Below are 23,662 nucleotides of genomic sequence, written 5' to 3' on the forward strand. Positions count from 1 at the left end.
TTCTGGGCATATGCACACGAGGAAACCCGATCTGAACAGAGCACGTGGCACCCAATGTTCATCGCAGCACTGTTTATAATAGCCAGGACATGGAAGCAACCTAGATGCCCATCAGCAGATGAATGGATAAGGAAGCTGTGGTACATATACACCATGGAATATTACTCAGCCATTAAAAAGAATTCATTTGAACCAGTCCTAATGAGATGGATGAAACTGGAGCCCATTATACAGAGTGAAGTAATCCAGAAAGATAAAGAACATTACAGCATACTAACACATATATATGGAATTTAGAAAGATGGTAACGATAACCCTATATGCAAAACAGAAAAAGAGACACAGAAATACAGAACAGACTTTTGAACTCTGTGGGAGAAGGTGAGGGTGGGATGTTTCAAAAGAACAGCATGTATACTATCTATGGTGAAACAGATCACCAGCCCAGGTGGGATGCATGAGACAAGTGCTCCGGCCTGGTGCACTGGGAAGACCCAGAGGAATCGGGTGGAGAGGGAGGTGGGAGGGGGGATCGGGATGGGGAATACGTGTAACTCTATGGCTGATTCATATCAATGTATGACAAAACCCACTGAAAAAATAAATAAATAAATAAAGGAAAAAAAAAAAAATAAAGTACTGATTGGAAAAAAGACCTTCAAACGAAATTTTATCTGCAAAGAAAACATATCATAAATGAAGAAAAAGATTTTTTCAGACATTAATTCACTGTCAACAGCTCTGCAGTAAAAATATTAAAAACATTAAATGTAATTCTTCAGACAAAATAAAAGCTGGTGTCATAGAAAAGATCTACATGAGTGAATAAATAACATCAGACATAATAAATGTGTGGTAAAGATAATTTTTTTTCCATGTTAAATTTAATCCACTATCATTGGAGTCATGCTTCATTTTAAATTTACTATGAGGAATCAAATCCTAAGTCTGTGTATATAAAAATCTCAGGAAAGGAAAGGACCTCACGATCATGGTCAAATACCTCATTCTGCTATATATGTTATATCGTCACTGAAAAATCTTTTAATTTTTCTGGCAATTTTCTTCACATGGAAAAAGAAATGATGATTTTGCTACATGTTTCCCAGGATAGACATGAGGATAAAGAAATATCATCAAGGGAAGGGAACTTCAAAATATTTAAACAATGTAAAATGTTCAAATTGTCATTCCTCTAAACATGTTAAATTAGGAGATGCTTTTAGCTACAAAGATTTCAGATGTGCAAATAGTCAGAACCATCCCTACTCTCACAAGGTACAAAGTCTAGCTGGACACCTAAGGGTTAAGTAAATTTCACTACTATCTGTTACAGTAGGTGGCATATAGATGCACATGCAATCTTCATTAGGCAGTGGAAATAATATTAAATTGGTATTCAGGAAGCCAGGTGCTAGTCAGATTTTGCTAAAAATTAATTCTCCACTCCACCAAAAAGCTGTACATATTTTGTCACTGTTTTCCTAATCTAGTATTATATGTGTTAATGTGCATGTTTGAGGAGACATTGAAAGGCAAGGGAAGGGGCATGCCAACTTTCCCCAAATTACTTGACTTTGGTAAATCTATATTTACCTATAAAACATACCTAAATTTTGCAATGCAGTTTGGAAACAGTGATTATACCACACTTGTATATTATTTCATTAATTGACACTTAGACTATCATCACTGAAAAGAGCTTCAGAGTATATTTTGAATCAAATAAATTATTCCATAGGAAATGAAATGAGATAGAGGAGGGAAGAATGCTTAATTAGTTGGTTACCTCATGAATTAAGAGTTAGTTTACTCACTTATTCTATACATATTTCTATACATATTCTATACATAATATATATGCATAATTACATATTCTATGCATAATATATTATTCTATACATAATATATGCACAGCTTCCCTTGTGGCTCAGCTGGCAAAGAATCTGCCTGCAATGCGGGAGACCTAGGTTTGATCCCTGGGTTGGGAAGTTCCCCCGGAGAACAGAAAGGCTACCCACTCCAGCATTCTGGCCTGGAGAATTCCACGGACTGTTTAGTCCATGGTGCTACAAAGATTCAGGCACGACTGGATGGCTTTCATTTTCATTCTATACATAGTTATTGAGCACTGGTGATGTGTCAAGTACAGAGTTAATTTGTGTGGAAAAAGTAATGATAAATGATAAAGGCATAAAGTGCTAGAGAGCAGGGGACCGTTTGTCCAGAGGTCTTTGGAAAGGAAATGGCAGTTGAGTTTGTTCTTAAAACATAGATAAAGCTTAGAAAGTAAAGAAAGAAGTGTCTTGGGCACAGGAATAAAGCAGAGAACCATGAAATTATATTACCCCTTTTGAGAAGGGCAAGTTCTATGGATGATGAAGTGAGGAATTTGAACTATTCCCTAATCTCCAGGGTACCACTGAGGTGATTTAAGCAAGTGAATATTGTAGACTAATTATGGAAAAAATGTCCTGATAGCCAAATAGAAAAATACACTTAAAAGGACTATTGGAAATCACACTGTTGGTATAAAGCAGAGATTATGCATACTTTAGCAACTACATTCAGATACTGAAATATACGCAAGGTAAAGATAAGCATGGTAGGAGTACATCCACAAATGCCTCGGCTTTCTGGAATTCTAGGTCGTTGTTGAGCATTTGAGTCAGAACCTATTTAAATGATGTATATTTCTTCATAATTTTATGTTATGTGCTCCTCTCTGGTCAAAAAATCAGAGAATAAATATTACATTTCTTTTCTTTATCAGATGTTTGGAAATATGACATACTCTAAGCGTTCATTATCTAGATAGAAAGAGGGTACATACATAAAACATAATCAAAGCTAAGAAGCAATATTTGGATAAAGACTAAATCCTATTTTCTACAGATTTTTTCTTCCCCCCACTGCCCCCAGACCCAACAAAGCATTGTGAACTAGGGCTGTCATGGCTGATTTCCTGAAGGATTCGAGATGGAATAGAATCTTGAAAACTTACCAGAATCTAGCAGAACAGAATTTGTCATCTAGTGTTATACTCTGAGATTTTGTTTTTCTTTTGATAAAACAGCTATTATTTACTTTTCTTATAATATCTACATCATAACGTTGCTTCACAGTTTAAAATTAAAACTGCTAATTTATATACAAAGTGTTTTAAAAACAACTGCTTAAATAAATGCTATTTTTTGAACATCTCTGATGTGACAAGCAGATGGGAGTGGCAGCATTTGGAGGAATATAGCAGGCAGTGAGTTAAGACAATTAATCTAAATTATGCCCTTCCCAGGTGGTAAAGTGGTAAAGAATCCGCCTGCCAATGTAGGAGACAAGATGTGGTATTGATCCCTGGTTGGAAAAATCCCCTGGAGAAAGAAATGGAACTCCACTCCAGTATTCTTGCCTGGGAAATCCCATGGACAAGAGGAGCCTGGCAGGCTACTGTCCATGGGGTCACAAAGAGTCAGACACAACTGAGCACACACATTCACTACTACATGTCCTTCATAAATGTCTTTCTTCTTCTTCCCCATTCTCTCTCTCTTTTTATCTATGCTCTCTCCTCAGTCTCTCTCTGCATTCTTTCTTCTATCCACATTCATTGTGTATTACTCCATGCCAGGCTCAAAATTAAATTGTTTGCCATCTTTCAGAGGACCACAGAATGTGTGCTAGAGAAGGAAACCAAGTGGACACATGGATGAACTAGAAATGAATAGGTTGGGGAAGGATTTCCTTTCCCAGGGAAGCATATTTGATATCTTCCATCTTTATCTTCAGTAGCTCACCCAGCTCTCAAGGAGGTGTCTGTGATTCTGTGGCTCTGTTAGTCTGCTTGGCGTCTTGAGGATGGGAGAACAGGCAGAGGAAAGAGATAGTCCTCTTAGCTTAGGATACCCCAAAACTGATGTGGATTTAACACAACTGTAAAGCTTCCCAGGTGGTGCTAGTGGTAAGGAATCCGACTGTCAATGCAGGAGTCCCAAGAGATGCGGGTTTGATCCCTGGATTGGGAAGATCACTTGGAGTAGGGAATGGACACCCACCCCAGTATTCTTGCCTGGAAAATTCCATGGACAGAAATGAGCCTGGTGGGCTACAGTCCATGGGGTCACAAAGAGTCGGAGTCAACTGATCAACTGAGCACGTAAAGCTATAGATGCTACAAAACTTTAAAACTAGCATTATCTCTTCTTCCTATCTTTTGTCTCTGAAGTTCAAATTCCCCAGCTTCAACAACCCAGTTACAAGACAGGAGCTTCATCCACTGATCTGACTATACAAGACATAGAAAGAATTGTAAATTTGGTGTGATTTGGTCCACTTGTTGAGAGAGACATTGAGAGAGTCATGCGGTCACAGGTGATAAAATATTGCATCTGTCACCCTCTCCTCTCCTGGTCTACATCGCTTTCAGCCAAGCTGTCTGGTTAGTAAATGGCCTTACACAACCCTCTTCCTGATTTACACATTCAATTTTCATACAAGCTTGCAATAAAGATTTCAAAATGTATTTTCTGTTTATATCTCATGTATAAACTGGGAACTCTGGTTGTTAATTAAGTCTTGAAGCACATATTTTTAGTACAAATTATTTTTAAATGTGTTATCAGTACAAACTCATCGCATTTCTATTGGTGCCATCTGATTCAAACCCTGGCAATCACTGCATCATGAATGAAGGCAGGTTTTGTGTGGTAACACCTCTAAAATTAGCAGGAAGAAAAAAAAACAAGCAATATTCAGGAGGAATTTTCTGTTCACATGACAATGTACATTCTTAGAGGTACAAAGTTCCTCTTTAACACAAACCAGAGATTATGTTTCTTCATGATTCATACCACATTATGAATGATTTAACTGTTCTTAAAAGATAAAATGATTTTTTTTTTGAGATCAACACTTATTCACATTATTCTGTTTTGGGTGCAGAAGAAGACAGGTCTAAATATCTATTTCTAGTGACAACAGTAAGAATATACACACGGCTTTAAAATCTCCATGAGCATATTACTATCTCAATTTCTGACACCCACAGGCTTTTTTAATTTCTAGTTTTTTGTTAATAGTAGAATAATATTATTTCAATGATAACCTTTGAGAAAGGGAAGTGATCACTTGGAATAGGATACTGAAGTTCAAAAAATTCAAATAGCTCAAGGTCATACCATTTAGTGTCTGAAATTAACATCACTCAATGCACAGATATTCCTGTCCTATCACAGAAACAATTTTACAATGTCTATCAAAAAAGCTTTAAGTGATAACTTGGAAATATCAAACTTCTATACGTTTCATCACCCACAAGCTAGGGCATTTCTGTAGAAATATAGAGGTCACTACATAGGTCCAGACCTTCACAGGTCACCAAGACTCAAAGCATGAGTGTCCAGTGACCTGCCTTATTTTAGTACCTTATTCTGAATAATGATACTTAGGGCTTCCCAGTGGCACAGTGATAAAGAATCTGCCTGTCTATGCAAGAGACACAGGTTTGATCCCTAAGTCATAAAGATTCCCTGGAGTAGGAAATGGCAAGTCACTCCAGTATTCCTACCTGGAAAATCCCATGGATGGAGGAGCATGGTGGGCTATAGTTGGATCCAGATCACTGGATGCACACACACACACTCAAGGATGGTTAGTATCAGTTGCCTGAATAGCAGTATTGGTACTAAAGTCCCTTTTCATTCTTTTGCTATTTTTTAGGGGCTAGATTTATCTTAAGCCAAGTGTGATTCCTGAAGATTTAATTCCTGGTTTGTAAGCTAATTTTCAGCAATGGATTTAAGATCTCTTAAACAAAAGGGCAGTTCTTTGGAGAAAAGATTACAGCCTCCAGTAGTAAATAACTAATGAGCTTGGGACTTGAATTTATCAAGGATTTTCTCACCAAATCAAATTGTTTTCTGTTCTGTGTTTTTTATACTTTGCTATATAGAAAACCCTAGATGACAATCCTTAGAGAAAAAGTAGTTAATAACAGGGTACAAATTTACCTAGGTTTAAGTTCAGTTAGAAATGTATTATTTTAAATAAATGAGAAAAACATTCAAACCCTTACATAAATGTTTCAATTATCTTTCCTATTTGTATTTACAGCTGCAGTGTCAAACTCAAAGATACAAATGACATAAGCATTTAATGGAATTTTGTAATATTTTATGTTCTTATGATTCATTTTTACATGTATCTATTCATTTGTTGTTATTGTTGTTCAGTTACTCAGTCATGCCTTAATATTTTCGATCCCGTGGACTGCAGCACACCCGGCTTCACTACCTACTGGACTTTGCTCAAACTCATGTCCATTGAGTTGATGATGCCATCCAACCATCTCTTCTTCTGTCACCCCCCTTCTCCTCCTGCCTTTAATCTTTTCCAGCATCTGGGCCTTTTTCAATGAGTCAGTCAGCTCTTCGCATCAGGTGGGCAAAATTTTGGGGCTTCAGCTTTAGCATCAGATCTTCCGATGAATGTTCAGGGTTGATTTCCTTTCGGGTTGACTGGTTTGATCTACTTCCAGTCCAAGGGACTCTCAAGAGTCTTCTCCAGCACCACAGTTGAAAAGCATCAAACAGAGGAAGGTCAAAGGAAGGTCTGAGGACCGGAGTGAGGACTTCAGGTAGAACAGCGCTCCTGCCTGAGCCCAATTTGCATAGGACAGGCCCAGAGGGAAGGAAAAAAACATACAAAAAGAGGAGCCACAGGGCGCGCTCTCTCACTCTCTCTCTCTCTCTTTCTCTCTCTCTCTCCCATGCATGCATAAGCTCTCTTTCTCTCCCCTCCTCTGTCTCCCCCACTATTTTCTTCCCCCGCCCCCCGGGATGGGGCTCTCTTCTCTTCAGCTCTTTGGATCCATGTGCCCTCACATCTCGAAGACGGATTTTCCTGCTATTATCTAAATAAAATAGAGCTGTAACACTGAAAAAAAAAAAAAAAAAGAAAGAAAGAAAGAAAGAAAAGCATCAAATCTTTGGTGCTCAGCCTTCTTTTATGGTCTGACTCTCACATCTGTACATGACTACTGGAAAAAAAACATCCATTCATCTATCTACCATATATTAAATGTTTCCTGTGGCTGAAGCCCTTGCAAATCTGAGAAAGTGAGGAACAAAGAAACTCTTGCCTTTCTAGCACTCAGATGTGGAAAGAAATACACACCTATACAGATGCGTCCCACAACTAGATTATCCATAGACTTTTCTTTAACTTGGAAGCTTAGAAGATGCTAATCCTGGGAGTCAAGGAAGACTTAAAAGAGGAAGTCATCTATATGAAGATTTTGAAGAAAGAGAGAGTGTTTGATTAGTGTGGAGAATTAAAAACTGAGGAAATCTATTCAGGCCAAATGCTATTCAAAGATCAATGATAAAATAAGTACAGGAGGATAAAAGGCAAAATCAAGAAACTGAAAATCTCCACATGAGAGGATACCTAAGCTAAGCCAAGGAGTATGACTGTGTGTGGGGGGGCATGCCCACATCCGCATATGTTTAATTTGCAGCAGTGAGTGAAAAATCAAACTTTTTATTAGAAAACCAATATGTACCATTTTGGAGAATGCTGTCTAGGAAGTACAGCACTGGTAGAAGAGAGGCCAGTTTGAAGCTGTCTTAAAATTCTAGGAGATGCTGTGATAAGAATTTGGACCCGGCACCATACTTTTTTCCCCCCTGTGTTCGTGATGTTATTCTGTGAAGATGATGAATGAGAGGACCAGAAGGAGCTGGAGAAAAGGGCATAGTGAAAAGTTGTTTAGGTTTGTGACCTTAAACACTCATGTTCAGCTGTTTTCTTCAAAAGATTAACAAAACTCATCAGATTACAGAAAATAATCAGATAATAGTGATACTTACCATTTTCTGTGTACTTTCTGTGTCAGGAAACACAGATTCTTTCCCTAGCCAGACTCTAGTCAAATTCCTTTAAGCCCTGTTCTGGAGTAGACCTCAACCTTGGTCTATGAAAACTCCAGATGCTCAGAAAAAAAAAAAAAGAATCACCTAGTCCCCCCTTTTGCTTACATTAAAAAGACTTAAATACTAACTTAGCTTTTAATAGCTCAAGGTTGTGGTCCTAGGATGCTGCTATCTTTTCCTTAAAGTGCCCACTTACCTGAGGAGACTCAAGGCTGCTAAAGAATTCACTGTTTATTCCAAAGAACTCCTGACCACAGGTTTTTAACCTTACTTTCTTAAAATGTTTACTAAAAATGGCTTAAAATTGTGAATCTTACCTCTGTCTCCTTGAGATGTATACCTATCTCCTATAACTGAAGAGTGCCCTAAAAAGCCTTTCCTTTGAAATGTGGTCATCACTGAGGATAGGGCCTTCGTCTCTCAGGCTCTCCGGGAGAATAGGATCCTGACTTCCATAAGCTCCTGTGAATTGATGCAGTTGGTTTATCAAATCCCGTATCTACTTATCAGCTCTGTAAGTTTTTGTTTACTGAGCATCCCTGTTCCTCCCCTCTATTCCTTCAGTCTCCCTTTAAAATGCATGCATAGTAACCTCATTGCTCATCTCAATTCAATTCAATTACATTCAATTCATGTTGGACCCTTTCCCCTGTTGCAACACTGTATTTACGATTAAAATCCGCCCTTTATCACTTAACTAGCTTTGTTTGTCTTTGACACAGATGTCCTGACAGGTTTATGCAATCATTTTTCCTTAGCTCCTCATAATCACACCCCACAAAGTGGCTGTTGGCTTCATTTTCTATTACTATTACCTTCTGTATGTGAGCCCAGTTCACTAGGCAATTAAAGTACATGGAAAAACTTTTAAGCTGCAAAGAACTAAAATATTTCAAGTCTCAATTCAATTTAATCTGGCAACTGAAAGAATATGCTTCTGTGAATTCCTAGTTCAAGATAGCAGTTCCCAACAGTGCAAAAAGTAAAACAATGTAGCTATGTGACTTCATTACTTATAATCTCCCAGATTCACTGAAAGGAAGAGCATTAGGTATGTACAGAGATCCTCTTGGAAATACAGGCTCAATTTAACCCTTTGGCACATGGTTCAAATTCTTTTACTTATATCCTGATCTTTTGTCTGTAACACAAATTGCTCCCAAATACTTTTTCAGATCTCACAGTACCTGTTTTGATATTTTCCTTCTGCTTATAATACTACTAGCATAGCATTGGTGCCCCTTGACAAGCAGCTAGGAATTGAATGAGTGAAGTTCAGGTTCTGGTGGACCCTCTGCTCCAATTGGCCAGGTCTCATCTCTAGTTTTAGCTCAACCCACTTTTTTGAGACCAAAATCACACCATAGTTTTGCCTCATTAGTTTGTCTATTGTTCCACAATTTTTATGATCTATATACTCTTCTCTGAATCTACTATTTAATTGTTGTTTTTAAGTCACTAATTCATCTGACTCTTTGCAACCATATGGACTGCAGCAAACCAGGCTCCTCTGTCCTTCACTATCTCTATGCGTTTGTTGAAATTATTCATGTCCATTCAGTCAGTGATGCTATCTAGCCATTTAATCCTCTGTCACCCCCTTCTCCTTTTGCCTTCAACCTTTCCTAGCATCAGGATACTTTCCAGAGTGGGCTCTTCTCATCAGGTGGCCAAAGTATTGGAGCTTACAATTTACTCAATTTTGTTTCTACTGACTTTGTTCCTTAATTTTCCTTCTCTAACACATGAGGCCATATGTTAGTTTTTCTCATATGTTAGAAAAGTAAAGTTATCCCTAATGCACTAATACAGGTCAGAAAAGCAACATTTGAAAGTAAAGGAAGACAAGAGGAAAGAGAAGAGAAAACGAAATGAGAAGAAAAGAAAAAAAAAAAATTCATGTCATTTTTGGTGTGAAAGATCTAGGTTACTGACACATGAACTACAAATTAAAATTAATCTTTCATGAATACTTGGCAATTAAGGTATTTCATGTGTGACATTTGTTCGGATTTACCCCTTAAAAAAATTGAAAGCTCAATATTTTCACGTGTAAAGTTTGTAAAGCTAATCCCCAATGGACTTCCAATGACCTAGAAAGACTAAACAAAATCAATTTAGGCAGAAAAGGAAGAATGAAACAGACAACAGACACTGATCAAAATTTTCAGTCTTGGAAAATTCCATAAGGTCTTAAATTATTTCCATAGAGTAAAATGATCATTGAAACTTCTTAACTGAACAGTGATAAACATTAAGAAAGTCAATTACCTAAAACATAAAATACATATGGATATGGATTTGCTGTCTTTTGAGCCCTTAGCCCAGAATGCAATCATGTTGGAAGCTGACAAGAAAACAATTACACCAGAACAAAAATTTCCATTTATAAGCACATTGAATACACAAGGATGTAAAAATAGATGCAAGCAGTCAAATATCTTAGCTTAGTTATATCCATTTACAAGTATACACTTGTATGTGTCCTAAGATTCTGCATGTCCAGAGACAGAGGCAGGGACAGTGAATACAACCTTGAGCATCTGAGCAACCCTAATCTCCTGAGAGCCACAGGCTCTTCACCAGTGATTGAGAGACTCTTGTTTTTCCATTTGTGATGGAAAGCAAGAGATGCAAACTATAGAAAAGGGGTACATGAAGAAGAAGATAGTACAGAGAATATATGAATAAAGAAGAGAAAAATTGAAGGATGAGACAAGAAGAAGAGAATATTTCTCAAAAGCAGGTGATGAAATGTCACAGGTGCATGGAAGGCCAGCAGATCTTACACCCTGTTTTCCTCTGGCAGTTTAGCCAACAAGGAGTACACCACTTAGCCACTCTGAGTCTCAGTGATCCCCATCTGTGGTGGGACAACCAGCTTTACATTTTAAATCAGTTGTAATATGCAGAAGCAGTAAATGTGCACCTTCCTGCATGATGGTGCTATTTTAGATCAAGGATGGTGACCTACCAAAACTCACATTTGGACTTTTCATTTTATGCTGAGAAATCCGTATAGCTAAAGGGCTGGTTAGCTCTCTGCACTGTTTGCTCTTTTTCAATTGAAAAGACCCTGATGCTGGGAAAGATTGAGGGCAGGAGGAGAAGGGGACAACAGAGGATGAGATGGTTGGATGGCATCGCTGACTCAATGTACATGGATTTGGGTAGACTCCGGGAGTTGGTGAGGGACAGGGAGGCCTGGCATGCTGTGGTTCATGGGGTCACAAAGAGTCAGACATGACTGAGAGACTGAACTGAACTGAACTGAAGTCAAGTATGAAGACTAAAACATTTGTTGAGGGGAAAGCGCTTAACTAGGGATCAGGAGCTGGGAGGAGGCTCATTTCCTTTTACTACCTCTCCAAAGAAAGGAGTCCTTACTCCCTTATGCCAGGACCTCCCCCTTTATGGAAGCAATCTGTTCCCACAGATAAGTGCAATCATTTAACACAGTTTTCTATTTGTTAAGAAGTCAATATGGTAATAATTATAGACCAAATTTTTTTTCCAGCAATAAAATCCCTTCTTAATACAGTCAAGAGCTCTACAACATTCAGAGAAACTGCAAACTGGAAGTGATTTGCTTGGTCAGTCATGGCTGCTACATAATTAAAGGTATTTATGAAAAAGTCAGAGTGACTGGTAAGGATTGATATTTAATTAATTAATTAGACTAATGTTACCTCCTTCATTTGTTAAATCCTACTCTAAGTTATTCTTACACTATAGTCAATGATAATCCTTGCAGAAACTTTCTTTTGATTGTTTGAACTTGTGAGCCCTAATGATCTTTATGACCTTCTCCATTCCACCAGTCTTGGTAGCCCTCCCACCTAAACGCTTGCAGGTAGACGTACTTAGGCTTAGAGCTGAACTTGTTATCTTCTGATGATCTGAACTGATGAATTTATATCAGTCTCCTGTATTTCTTTGAGTACAAAAGCCTAACCGTGTTCTAATAATTGCCCCCCATACCCATCGTTAGCCTGAACTCATGGCTCCTTCCTTCTCCTACTTGGGTTTTGCACCTCCCTCCTCCAACTCGTTCTCCCTTGTCACTTTTCATCACCCCTCTCAGTTACACTGGGCTTCCCAGGTGGGGCCAGTGGTAAAGAACCCACCTGCCAAAGTAGGAGACGTAAGAGACTCAAGTTCAATCCCCGGATGGGGACGATCCCCTGGAGGAGGGCATGGAAAGCTACTCCAGGATTCTTGTCTGGAGAGTCCCGTGGACAGAGGAGCTTGGCTGGCTGTACTCCATAGTGTCACCGAGTGCAAAGAATCAGACACGACAGAAGTGACTTGGCACACATAACATGGCTCACTCAGTTACCCCACACTCTTACCCCAGCTCTGGATGCTTTTCTGCCCTTAAATTCGGGAAACTAAATATAAATTAAACTCCTAGAGGAAAACATAGGCAAAACACTCTCCAACATAAACCGCAGCAGGATCTTCTATGACCCACCTCCAAGAATATTGGAAATAAAAGCAAAAATAAATAAATGGGATCTAATTAAAATTAAAAGCTTCAGCACAACAAAGGAAACTATAAGCAAGGTGAAAAGACAGCCTTCAGAATGGGAGAAAATAATAGCAAATGAAGCAACAGACAAAGGATTAATCTCAAAAATATACAAGCAACTCCTGCAGCTCAATTCCAGAAAAATAAAAGACCCGATCAAAAAGTGGGCCAAAGAACTAAACAGACATTTCTCCAAAGAAGACATACAGATGGCTAACAAACACATGAAAAGATGCTCAACATCACTCATTATCAGAGAAATGCAAATCAAAACTTGAGGTATCATTACATGCCAGTCAGGATGGCTGCTATCCAAAAGCCTACAAGCAATAAATGCAGGAGAGGGTGTGGAGAAAAGGGAACCCTCTTACACTGTGGGTGGGAATGCAAACTAGTACAGCCACTATGGAGAACAGTGTGGAGATTCCTTAAAAACCTGGAAATAGAACTGCCATATGATCCAGCAATCCCACTGCTGGGCATACACACTGAGGAAACCAGATCTGAAAGAGACACGTGTACCCCAATGTTCATCACAGCACTGTTTATAATAGCCAGGACATGGAAGCAACCTAGATGCCCATCAGCAGACAAATGGATAAGGAAGCTGTGGTACATATATACAATGGAATATTACTCAGCCATTAAAAAGAAAACATTTGAATCAGTTCTAACGAGGTGGATGAAACTGGAGCCTATTATACAGAGTGAAGTAAGCCAAAAAGAAAAAACACCAATACAGTAAACTAATGCACATATATGGAATTTAGAAAGAAGGTAACACTAACCCTGTATGCGAGACAGCAAAAGAGACACAGATGTACTGAACAGTCTTTTGGACTTTGTGGGAGAGGGCGAGGGTGGGATGATATGGGAGAACGGCATTGAAACATGTACAATATCATATGTGAAATGAATCGCCGGTCCAGGTTTGATGCATGATACAGGGTGCTCGGGGTTGGTGCACTGGGATGACCCAGAGGGATGGGATGGGGAAGGAGGCAGGAGGGGAGTTCAGGATGGGGAATACATGTACACTCATGGAGGATTCAAGTCAATGTATCATAAAACCAATACAATATTATAAAGTAAAATAAATTAATTAAAAAAATTAGGACCGTAAAAATAAATGAATAAATAAATAAAGATACCAAAAGACAAAATCTAAACTGCCTTATCAATTAGAATCCCTAGAGAGATGCTTTAGAGAAGAAATGATGTAATGTCATATGCTGATGCTGTCATGATCATTACTCTGACATCCCAAGTGTCTCCTCATTGCACCTGTCCTCTTAAAGGTAGAACTTTGTCTTAATCTTATTGACCTAGGTACTGAAATGTGAACCCCCCAAATTGTTCACTTTTTTCTCCCGGTAGAGTTAGAGGCCAAGAGGAGATCTGATGATCTGCCAGACGGTCTTCAACTCTCAGAGCGAAAGTACGTATTAAAGTGTTCCCTTGACATTGCTATGACTTCCACTTGTGCAATCTCATTATCTTTTAATTTCCTGCACTCTGCCCAGTACCTGGTGTCTCAGAATATCTATCCTTCAGTAAGACATGCCAACTTCCCAGCCTTTTAACTACTTTTTTATGAGAACACACTTCCATATTGTACATTCAGAAAAACATATTTAGTTTGTTTCAGTCTGTCAGAAAAATGAAACGTTGAATTTTTTTCTCTGTTAACCCTCTGCTCGAAAGGGTACCCTGAAAATAACAACTGACTGTTCCATACAACTTTACAAAGTCTTCCATTACAAAACCTTTGGTCTGGGTGAATTCAAGCAGGATCCTGTTTAAAGTCATTTTAAGAAAATAAAACTCTTATTTCCACAAGGTGTTCATGTTTTAAAATAGTGGTGTTTTTATCCATGAACGGTTTTCAAAGATTCTCCAAATTTCATGAGACTAGAAGAGAAATTTGATGATAATTTTTAACTTTATTAACTGTCAATTTAACTTTCCTGGACACGATTTATGAGAGATTCATCAAAACTGCAAGTTAAAGAATCTAGGAAACACAGATATAGAATACAGTATAAAAGACAGGAAAATTGCATGAACTCCAAATATATAGTATTGGAAAAAAGATAAGATGCTACTTCAAGGACACATTTATTTATTTTCAGAAAATAAGAAGAGCATGAGTACTTCGGCCATATTATGTTAAACTTAAGAAAACTTATGTGGGTTTAAGTGGCATTCTGCTGGCCTAGATCTTATTTAATTTATATTCTTTGTAATCTCATCACATAGTATTATAGAGAATAAATTCTGAAATATGAACTTTACAAGAGATTAATCACAATAAAATTGTATATTATGTGCATAATTGTATATTATATATGTAATTGTATAATATGTTTATACACTTGAAAAAGGTATTCTTGTTATGATATGCCCTCCTGATTTTTATCTAAATCTATGATTAAATACTATAAATTCGAAGATATACTTAAAACTAAGAAATCAAGTCTAGGAGGTAGAATATGGGATAAATTCCCATATTTAGGAATTTAGTCTAGGAGGTAGAACTAGGGATAAATATGATAATATTACTCCATCCGGAATACTTATAAAAACATTGAAACTTGTTGTGAAAAAGGCTTACATTTCAATATATTTAATATGAATGAGGCATGCATATGCTATTTTAATAAAAAATAAAGAAAACTGTCTTTTATTTTAAATAAGGCAGATGGAATAACCATGTAATGTACCCCACTTTTATATATAAACAAGAGCCACGAATTAGATTACTTGAAATACAGAAAACACACATGCTCAAGGGCACTGGAGAAATCCAATTCTATATGGGATTAGCTTTTAAAGAAAGCACTGTAAAGGCCCTAAGGGTCTCACACCTCACTAAATTCAAACTTCTAATGCTCTCATTTCAATTTTGCCAGATGTAATAATAGATCCTACAGCTGGGAATGTGTTATTTAAAGCAAGATATAAATATAAAAGCATACCAGTGTGCTGTAAATTATAGCTGTATTGTATGGGCAGAAAATGTTTAACCTTTAATATGGAATATAATTTAAAAGGAGTAATCCAAAGAGGAAGAAAAAGAAGTTATTTTATGGAAAGGAATAGAATTATTTCCTAAACAAAGGTCAAGTATGACTTTATTCTTCTTTGACAAAGCAATTGATAAACATGTTACCCTTTTGTCTTTGAAAAGCAGTTCTATACTTAGGTCAGTTTTAGGTGTTTTCTTCTCATTTCCCCTTCTTAGTAGGCAGGCTTTTCAAGAAAGAGAAGTCAAGCTTTTGGAATGGATGTCCAATAATTTTATTACCAATAAATCATTTTACTATTATTTGCTTTCACTCTACTTCCCCAATATATATCACATTTGGTAAGGTTTCCTACACAGTAACCATCTGAAAAAATAATAGCATGTTATTATGGAAGTAGTTTGGCTCTTGGAATGTATTAGAATTGAATTTTTTAAAATCTATTGTCTTTTATTGAAGTATAGTTGATTTACAATGTCATGTTAGTTTCAGGAGTATATATATTATGTTATATGTGTATATATACACATATACTTTTTCAAATTATTTTCCCTTATAAGTTATTACAAAATATTGAGTATAGTTTCCATACTATACAGTAGGTCCTTGTTGGTTATCTACTTTATATATATGCAATATATATATATTGTTGTTTACTCATTTGGTAGTGTCTAACCCTTTGTGACCCCATGGACTGTAGCCTGCCAAGCTCCTCTGTCAATGGAATTTTCCAGGTAAGAATGCTGAAGTGGGTTGGCATTTTCTCCTCCAGGGGATCTTCCTGACCCAGGGATGAAACCCACATCTCCTGCATTGCAAGTGGATTCTTATACACCTGAGCCACGTGGGAATCCTATTATATATATAGTAGTGTGTATATGTTGATCTCATTTTCCTAATTTATCCCCTTTCAACCCTGAACTTGAATTCTGACTTAGCCTTTGACACCTTAGTAACTTTTAGCAAGTTAATTAACCTGATGAATCTTCAGCTTCATCCACTGCAGCTTTACAACTGTGGCTGTGAGAAATAAAACCCATTTGGTAAATGGTGGTCTCAGAATTACATGCAAGATGACTGTTTTTGTATCTGCAAGCTTTTGTTATTTGTTTTTCCTCTTTTAAATTCTTAGCTTTATGCAAAACTGAGATTCCAATAAAGAATACTTTTTTTTTTCATTTCAGAAGTAGCCCAGAAGTTGTACCTTTTATTTACCTATGGTGGGCTTACCATCAAATCTTTCCTATTTCAGTTATTTCTAAAATATTGTTAAAATATTCCAAATCAATTTTTGAAACAGTATTTTTATTAGCTCAAAAACTCATATTGCTGTATAATTTTCACTCACAGAGGAGGTCCAGAGTAAGCACTCAGGGTCATTTCATTGCCACCTTCCAACAACCTGGTAAACTTAAAACTGGGGATCCGTGTTCTAGACCAAAGACTTTTTCCAGTGCAACCCAATATCTATCATAGTTTGAATGCATTAGCACATTGTATCCAGACAATAAAATGCTACTCAGTCATGAAAAGGGATTGACTACTTAGATTTGATGCTTTCACATTGTGGTGCTGGAGAAGACTCTTGAAAATCCCTTGGACAGAAAGGGGATCAAACCAGCCAGTTCTAAGGAAATCAATCCTGAATATTCATTGGAAGGACTGATGCTGAAGCTTAAACTCCAATACTTTGGCCAACTGATGTGAAGAGCCAACTCATTAGAAAAGACCCTGATGTTGGGAAAGGTTGAAGGCAAAAGGAAAAGGGGCAGCAGAGGATGAGATGGCTGGAAAGCATCACTGACTCAATGGGAATGAGTCTGAGGAGACTTTGGAGTTAGCGGAGGACAGAGGAGGCTGGTGTGCTGCAGTCCATGGGCAAGCAAAGAGTCAGACACAGCTCTGCTACTGAGCAACAACAACTGATTTATGCATAACATTGATTCTAAAAGCTTACAGTGAAAACTGCTCAGTCGTGTCTGACTCTTTGTGAACCCATGGACTATACAGTCCATGGAAGTCTCCAGTGAGAATACTGGATTGGGTAGCCTTTCCCTTCTCCAGGGGATTTTCCCAACCCAGGGATTGAACCCAGGTCTCCCACACTGCAGGCAGATACTTTACCCGCTGAGCCACAACGGAAGCCCAAAAGCCTACAGTTCAATTCAGTTTAGTCACTCAGTTGTGTCCAACTCTTTGAGACCCCATGGGCTGCAGCATGCCAGGCCTCCCTGTCCATCAGCAAATCCCGGAGTTTACTCAAACTCATGTCCATTGAATCGGTGCTGCCATCCAATCACCTCATCCTCTGTCATCCCCTTCTCCTCCCACCTTCAATCTTTCCCAGCATTGGGGTCTTTTAAAAAGCCTACATGCTAAGTGAAATTAGCCAGAAGGCAGATGAACTTTATGTTTGAGTGTTATGAAAATCATGGAAAAAAAGCATAACTACTAGGACAAATATGTTTTGATGGGACAGTTGATGATAAAGTGCCATAAAGGAAGTTTTAGGGGTAGTGGTGGAAATATCCTATTCCTTGTTTGTGGTGTTATTTTCATAACAATATACATTTTTCACAGTATAGAGGACTACATACAAGAGAATGGCCTTTTATGTATAAAATCTTATAAACCTGACAAAAATAACTACCTCTTGCAATTCAAACAAATACTTACAGAATAAGGGGCAAATATTAAATTTTAAATGATGTGTATATGTGCTCGGGCATGAGTGTGTCTATTTGACTGACAGTAATTAATTGTTTTATTTGCAAACACAAACAAGGTAAAGGAAAAGTGCTTTTTTTAGGCAATATGCTAAGCTGGTAATTTTTTGGCAGCAGGGCTATGTAAAAAATAACTCATATGGAAGAAATCAAATAAGGTATAAGTAAATGGATAGATACTCCATGTTCATAGACTACAAGGCTTAGTGTTGTTTAGTTCATGTTTTCCCCATCTGATCTATTTTTTATTACAATCCCAAATAAAATCCAATTTATCAACAAATTGAATCTAAAATTTTAACAGAAAGGTAAAAGACCTAAAATATCCAACACAATATCAAAGAAGAAAAGCAAGGTTGAGCAATTCACACTATTCTCTATCAAGTTTTGCTGCAAAACTACAGTAATCTTGTTTTCTAAAACTGTTCTCCAATTAAAGGAACCAGAGTTTGTAGGAGAAATGACTGATCTACTAAGTAAGGACATTAAAAAGATGGTCATGGAGTATTTTCTATGTCAAAGTTATCAAAAATAAGAAAATCTGGAAACTTACTGACAAGAAGAGCCCAAGGAGGTAATGACTAAATATAGTGTGGCATTTTGGATGGAATTCTGTAAGAGAAGAAAACAGGATATTAGGCAAAAACTAAGCAAATCAGAATTAAGTATGAATTTTAGTTAATGATAATGTGTGCCAACATTGTTTTCTTCACTGAGACACATATATCATACTAATACAAAATGTTTGATAATCGAGGAAAACACAAGTGAAGGATGTTGGAACTGTAATATGGTCACAATGTTTCTGTAAATCTAATTCTATCTTAAAGTAAAAATAATTAATACAAAACGAGACAGAGCCAAAAGACTACAGGAACAAAGTATGCATGGTGTAAACAAAACAAATATCAAGATGGTATACTTAGAGTGAAATCAATCATTAACTACATTAAATTTAATTACATCTGACTTTATCTATACCACTCTCCTAAAATCATTTCTGTCAAGGTGAACTAAAACTCCATACTAAAACAGTCAAATAGGAAATGTTTTATCTTCATAGTACTGAATTTGATACAATAAAATATGAATAAGTGGACCACATCTTTCTTAAAATATATATATCTATTGGGTTTTGTGATACTGATTTTTAATTTAGTGACCATTTTATTTCTTGTTACTCCTCTACCAACCTTGCAATTATTCGACAGCCACAGAGCTCAGCATGAACCTTCTCTTCTGAGATAACATCCATTCCTATAATTTTCAATATGCTTCTATATACACTTGGATTTATGCCACCCATCAGTTTGCTACCCTGAGCTTCAGAAGACAGATATCTGATAACTGCACTCAAATATCTTAAACCTATTTTAAACTTCACTGAAATAAAATTGACATATTTATCCACTCCACTAACCCTTAATCTTGTTTCCCCCCCAGAGTCTGCCATCTTGGCAAATGAGTCAATATCTATTTAGCTATGTCAATCAGAAATCTAGCAGTTATCCTTGATTCCACTTTTCATTTACTTTTTATTTTCAATCTGTAGGCAAGACTTCTGAACTTTCCAATGGAAATCTCATATTCATTCGCTTTTTCCTTTTTGGACTATTACCATGCTAAATCAAGTCACTTTCATCTCTCATGGACCACTGCACTAACCTTTTTACTGTTCTCCTTTTTCTCCATTTCTGGCCACATTACCTTAATTATCTAAAAAAGAAGTTAAAGTTATCTCTTTAAACATAAATCAGATTATGTTAATATCCTGCTTAAATTTCTTCATTGACTTCCTATCCATTAAAATAATATCCAAATTTTGCAAGGCTAATTTTGTCCACCAATTTTTTTTCCCTTTTCCTTGGTTATTCGTTGATTTCTTTCCTCCCAATTATTATGCCAGAACTACTATAGGGTCTTAGAACACATTAGCAAACCAAGAAGATGACAATCCTTTCCTTTAAGCACTTACATTAGGGAGGGGGAGTGACAGCAGCAAGGAAAAAAAAAAAAAGTACACAGACCATCTTTGCTGTTCTGGGTAGTGTCAAAGCAAAAACTCAAAACAAAAACAAAAAGAAACATTCGAACTAAGACTTTCATAATCAAAGGAAAAGTATGATTGTTCCATGACCTTTAAACATTTTGTTGAAACAGACAGTAGTACTGAAACATACACATTACCATATGTAAAATAGACAGCTATTGGGAAGTTGCTGCATAACATAGAAAGCTTAAGCCCGTGCTCTGTGACAACCTAGATGGCAGGATAGGGCTGGGGCAGGGGAAGCGGGAAGGAGGCTCAAGAGGGAGGGGACATATATATACTTATGACTAATTCACAACACAACCATGTTAATCAGTTCAGTTCAGTTGCTCAGTCGCATCCAACTCTTTGCGACCCCATGAGCTGCAGCACACACCAGGCCTCCCTGTCCATCACCAACTCCGGGAGTCCACCCAAACCCATGTCCATTGAGTCAGTGATGCCATCCAACCATCTCATCCTCTGTCATCCCCTTCTCCTCCTGCCCTCAATCTTTCCCAGCATCAGAGTCTTTTCAAATGAGTCAGCTCTTCGCATCAGGTGGCCGAAGTATTGGAGTTGCAGCTTCAACATCAGCCTTTCCAATGAACAATAATCCTCCAATTAAAAATTTAAAAAAAAATCATTACAAAAACAAAAAAAAACTAACATTTACCTAGTGTACTATAATGAAAAATATTAGAAACATTGAGAAACTAAAGTGTTTTTTTCCTTGCCTTGTAATAAAGTTATCAAAGATAGTTTATATTGTACGCTTGACTTCAAGTTGCATCATTTATGAAGTAAGCGTGTTTTCTGTGACTTGGCAAATTGTTATATCCCTTTCTAAGTTTGTATCAATTTCCACCTCTTTATTCTTTGTGTTTTCTGTATTGTGAAGTACAGATTGCCCTTGACTTACAACTTAGGTTGAAGACATGATATGTTGAAAATGCATTTAATGCAACTAACCCACTAAACATCGTAACTTAGCCTGTGTATGCTCAGCTGCTTCAGCATGTCCAACTCTCTGTGACCCCATGGACTGCAGTCCATCAGGCTCCTCTGTCCATGGGACTCTCCAGGCAAGAATACTGGAGTGGGTTGCCACGCCCTCCTCTGGAGGATCTTCTTCACCCAGGGATTGAACCCACATCTCTTACATATCCTGTATTGGCAGGCAGGTTCTTTACCCCTAGAGCCACCTGGAAAGCCTACTTAAATTAGCTCTGAACACTTACATTAGTCCACAGTTGGCCAAAATCAACTAAGACAAACCTACTTTAGAAAAATTATTGATATCTCATGTGATGTATTGACTACTGTACCGAAAGTGAAAAACAGGATGCTTGTATTGGTGCAGAATGGTTTCAGTGCATCAGTTGCTAACCCTTGTGATCTGTGGTTGACTGGGAGCTCTGTCTTGTAGCCACTGCTCTGTATCACAGGAGAGAAGCTAGCACACAGTACTAGTTATGTATGGAGCAATCCATGGACAGAAGAGATAGCAGTGAAGTTTGTACTTCATATAATTATTTCCAGTGACTATAATGTAGTAATTGAAATGTGAATGATGTAGTTTGGGAAGTCTGGTGTTATCTAACTAAATGATGGTAATCAGAATTCATGCATATCAGTACCACATAAAGCGAGAACTGCTAAAGCTACAAGTCTGTGAGTACCAGGAAGAGAAGAGCAGAGTAAAAGGAAAGAGCATGTCTTAGCTCTCAGGCAACTTTAACAAGCTCCCAAAAACTGGGTTTCTTAAATAACAGTTTCTTTCTTACAGTTCTGGAAGATAGAAGTCCTACATTAGAATGCCAGCATTGCTGAGTTTTCGCCAGAGCTCTCATCCTGGTTTGTAGCGTGACCATCTTTTTACTGTGTCTTCAGATGTTCAAGAATGAAAATTTTGGTCTCACTACCCTTTTAATGAAGTAACCAAGTGAAGTGAAAGTTGCTTAGTCATGTACAACTCTTTGCGACACCATGGACTCTACAGTCCTTGGAATTCTTCAGGCCAGAATACTAGAGTGGGTACCCTTTCCCTTCTCCAGGGGATCTTTCCAACCCAGGGATTGAGCCCATGTCTCCTGCATTGCAGGTGGATTCTTTACCAACTAAACTATCAGGGAAGCCCCATTATCCTTTTATAAGACACTAATCCCATCCTGGGAGCTCCACCCTTATGACCTCATTTAAACCTAATTATCTCCCCAAGACTGCACCTCCAAATACTATCATAATGGAGACTTGGCTCAGCATAAGAATTTTTTTTGGGGGGGGGGGGCGTGGAACACAATTCAGTCTGTAACAGTGAATCCATAGCAGGCAGTGACAGAATGAGGATCAGGGAATTTCTCTGTTAGGAGGTGATTCTTGTGTGAAGTGTGGCAAGTCTGGAAAAGACTTCCTTGGCCTTTCCATCCTGTTTCTGCTGATGAACTTTAAGCCTTTGTGTTTATTTTCTTTCACTGAAATTCACTTTCTTTGTCTGACTCATTCTCACCTGCGATTCTCAGCTGAAATATTACTTCTGCAGAAAAATTATTCTTGACATGTATCTGATATTACTGCAGAGAATCACTAAATAGTCTTATCACCTTGTTTTACCTTCATAGGTTATATCGGAATTGGTAACTATGTTGTTTATTTGTTTAGTTCTTTATGTCTATCCTTCTCATTAGAATGTAATTTATATGAGAACAAATCACTTATCTGCCTTGTTTGAGAAGTTATCTCCAGCTACTTTGAAAGGGTTTGCTATATAAAGTGCACACATGCCAAGTCATTTCAGGCATATCCAACTATTTGTGTTCCTGTGGACCATAGCCTGCCAGGCTCCTCTCTCCATGGGATTCTCTAGGCAAGAATACTGGAGTGGTTACCATGTCCTCCTCCAGAGGAACTTCCTGACGCAGGGATTGAACTTGCGTCTCTTACGTCCCAGAATTGGCAGGTGGGTTCTTTACCACTAGCGCCACCTGGGAAACTGTTGTATAAGGTGAGTACATGCTAAGTTGCTTCAGAGGGATATACTTAATAAATGTATTTTGAGTAAAGAGATAATATTATGGCTTATGCTGTTCTCGCATAAGGAGTAAATCATGCATACATTTATCTTTAGACTATAAAGATCAGTTTTCATTCCAATTAAAAGAAAGTCAATGCCAAAGAATGCTCAAACAACTGCACAATTGCTAGTGCAATTACTTTACTAGCAAAGTAATGTGCAAAATTCTCCAAGCCAGGCTTCAACAGTGCATTGACCATGAACTTACAGATATACAAGCTGGATTCAGAAAAGGCAGAGAAACCAGAGATCAAATTGCCAACATTTGCTGGATCAATGAAAAAGCAAAAGAGTTCCAGAAAAACATCCACTTTTCCTTTATTGACTTGCCAAAGCATTTGACTGTGTG

This window comes from Cervus canadensis, chromosome 5, assembly GCF_019320065.1.
Source record: "Cervus canadensis isolate Bull #8, Minnesota chromosome 5, ASM1932006v1, whole genome shotgun sequence".
Taxonomy (NCBI): Eukaryota; Metazoa; Chordata; class Mammalia; order Artiodactyla; family Cervidae; genus Cervus; species Cervus canadensis.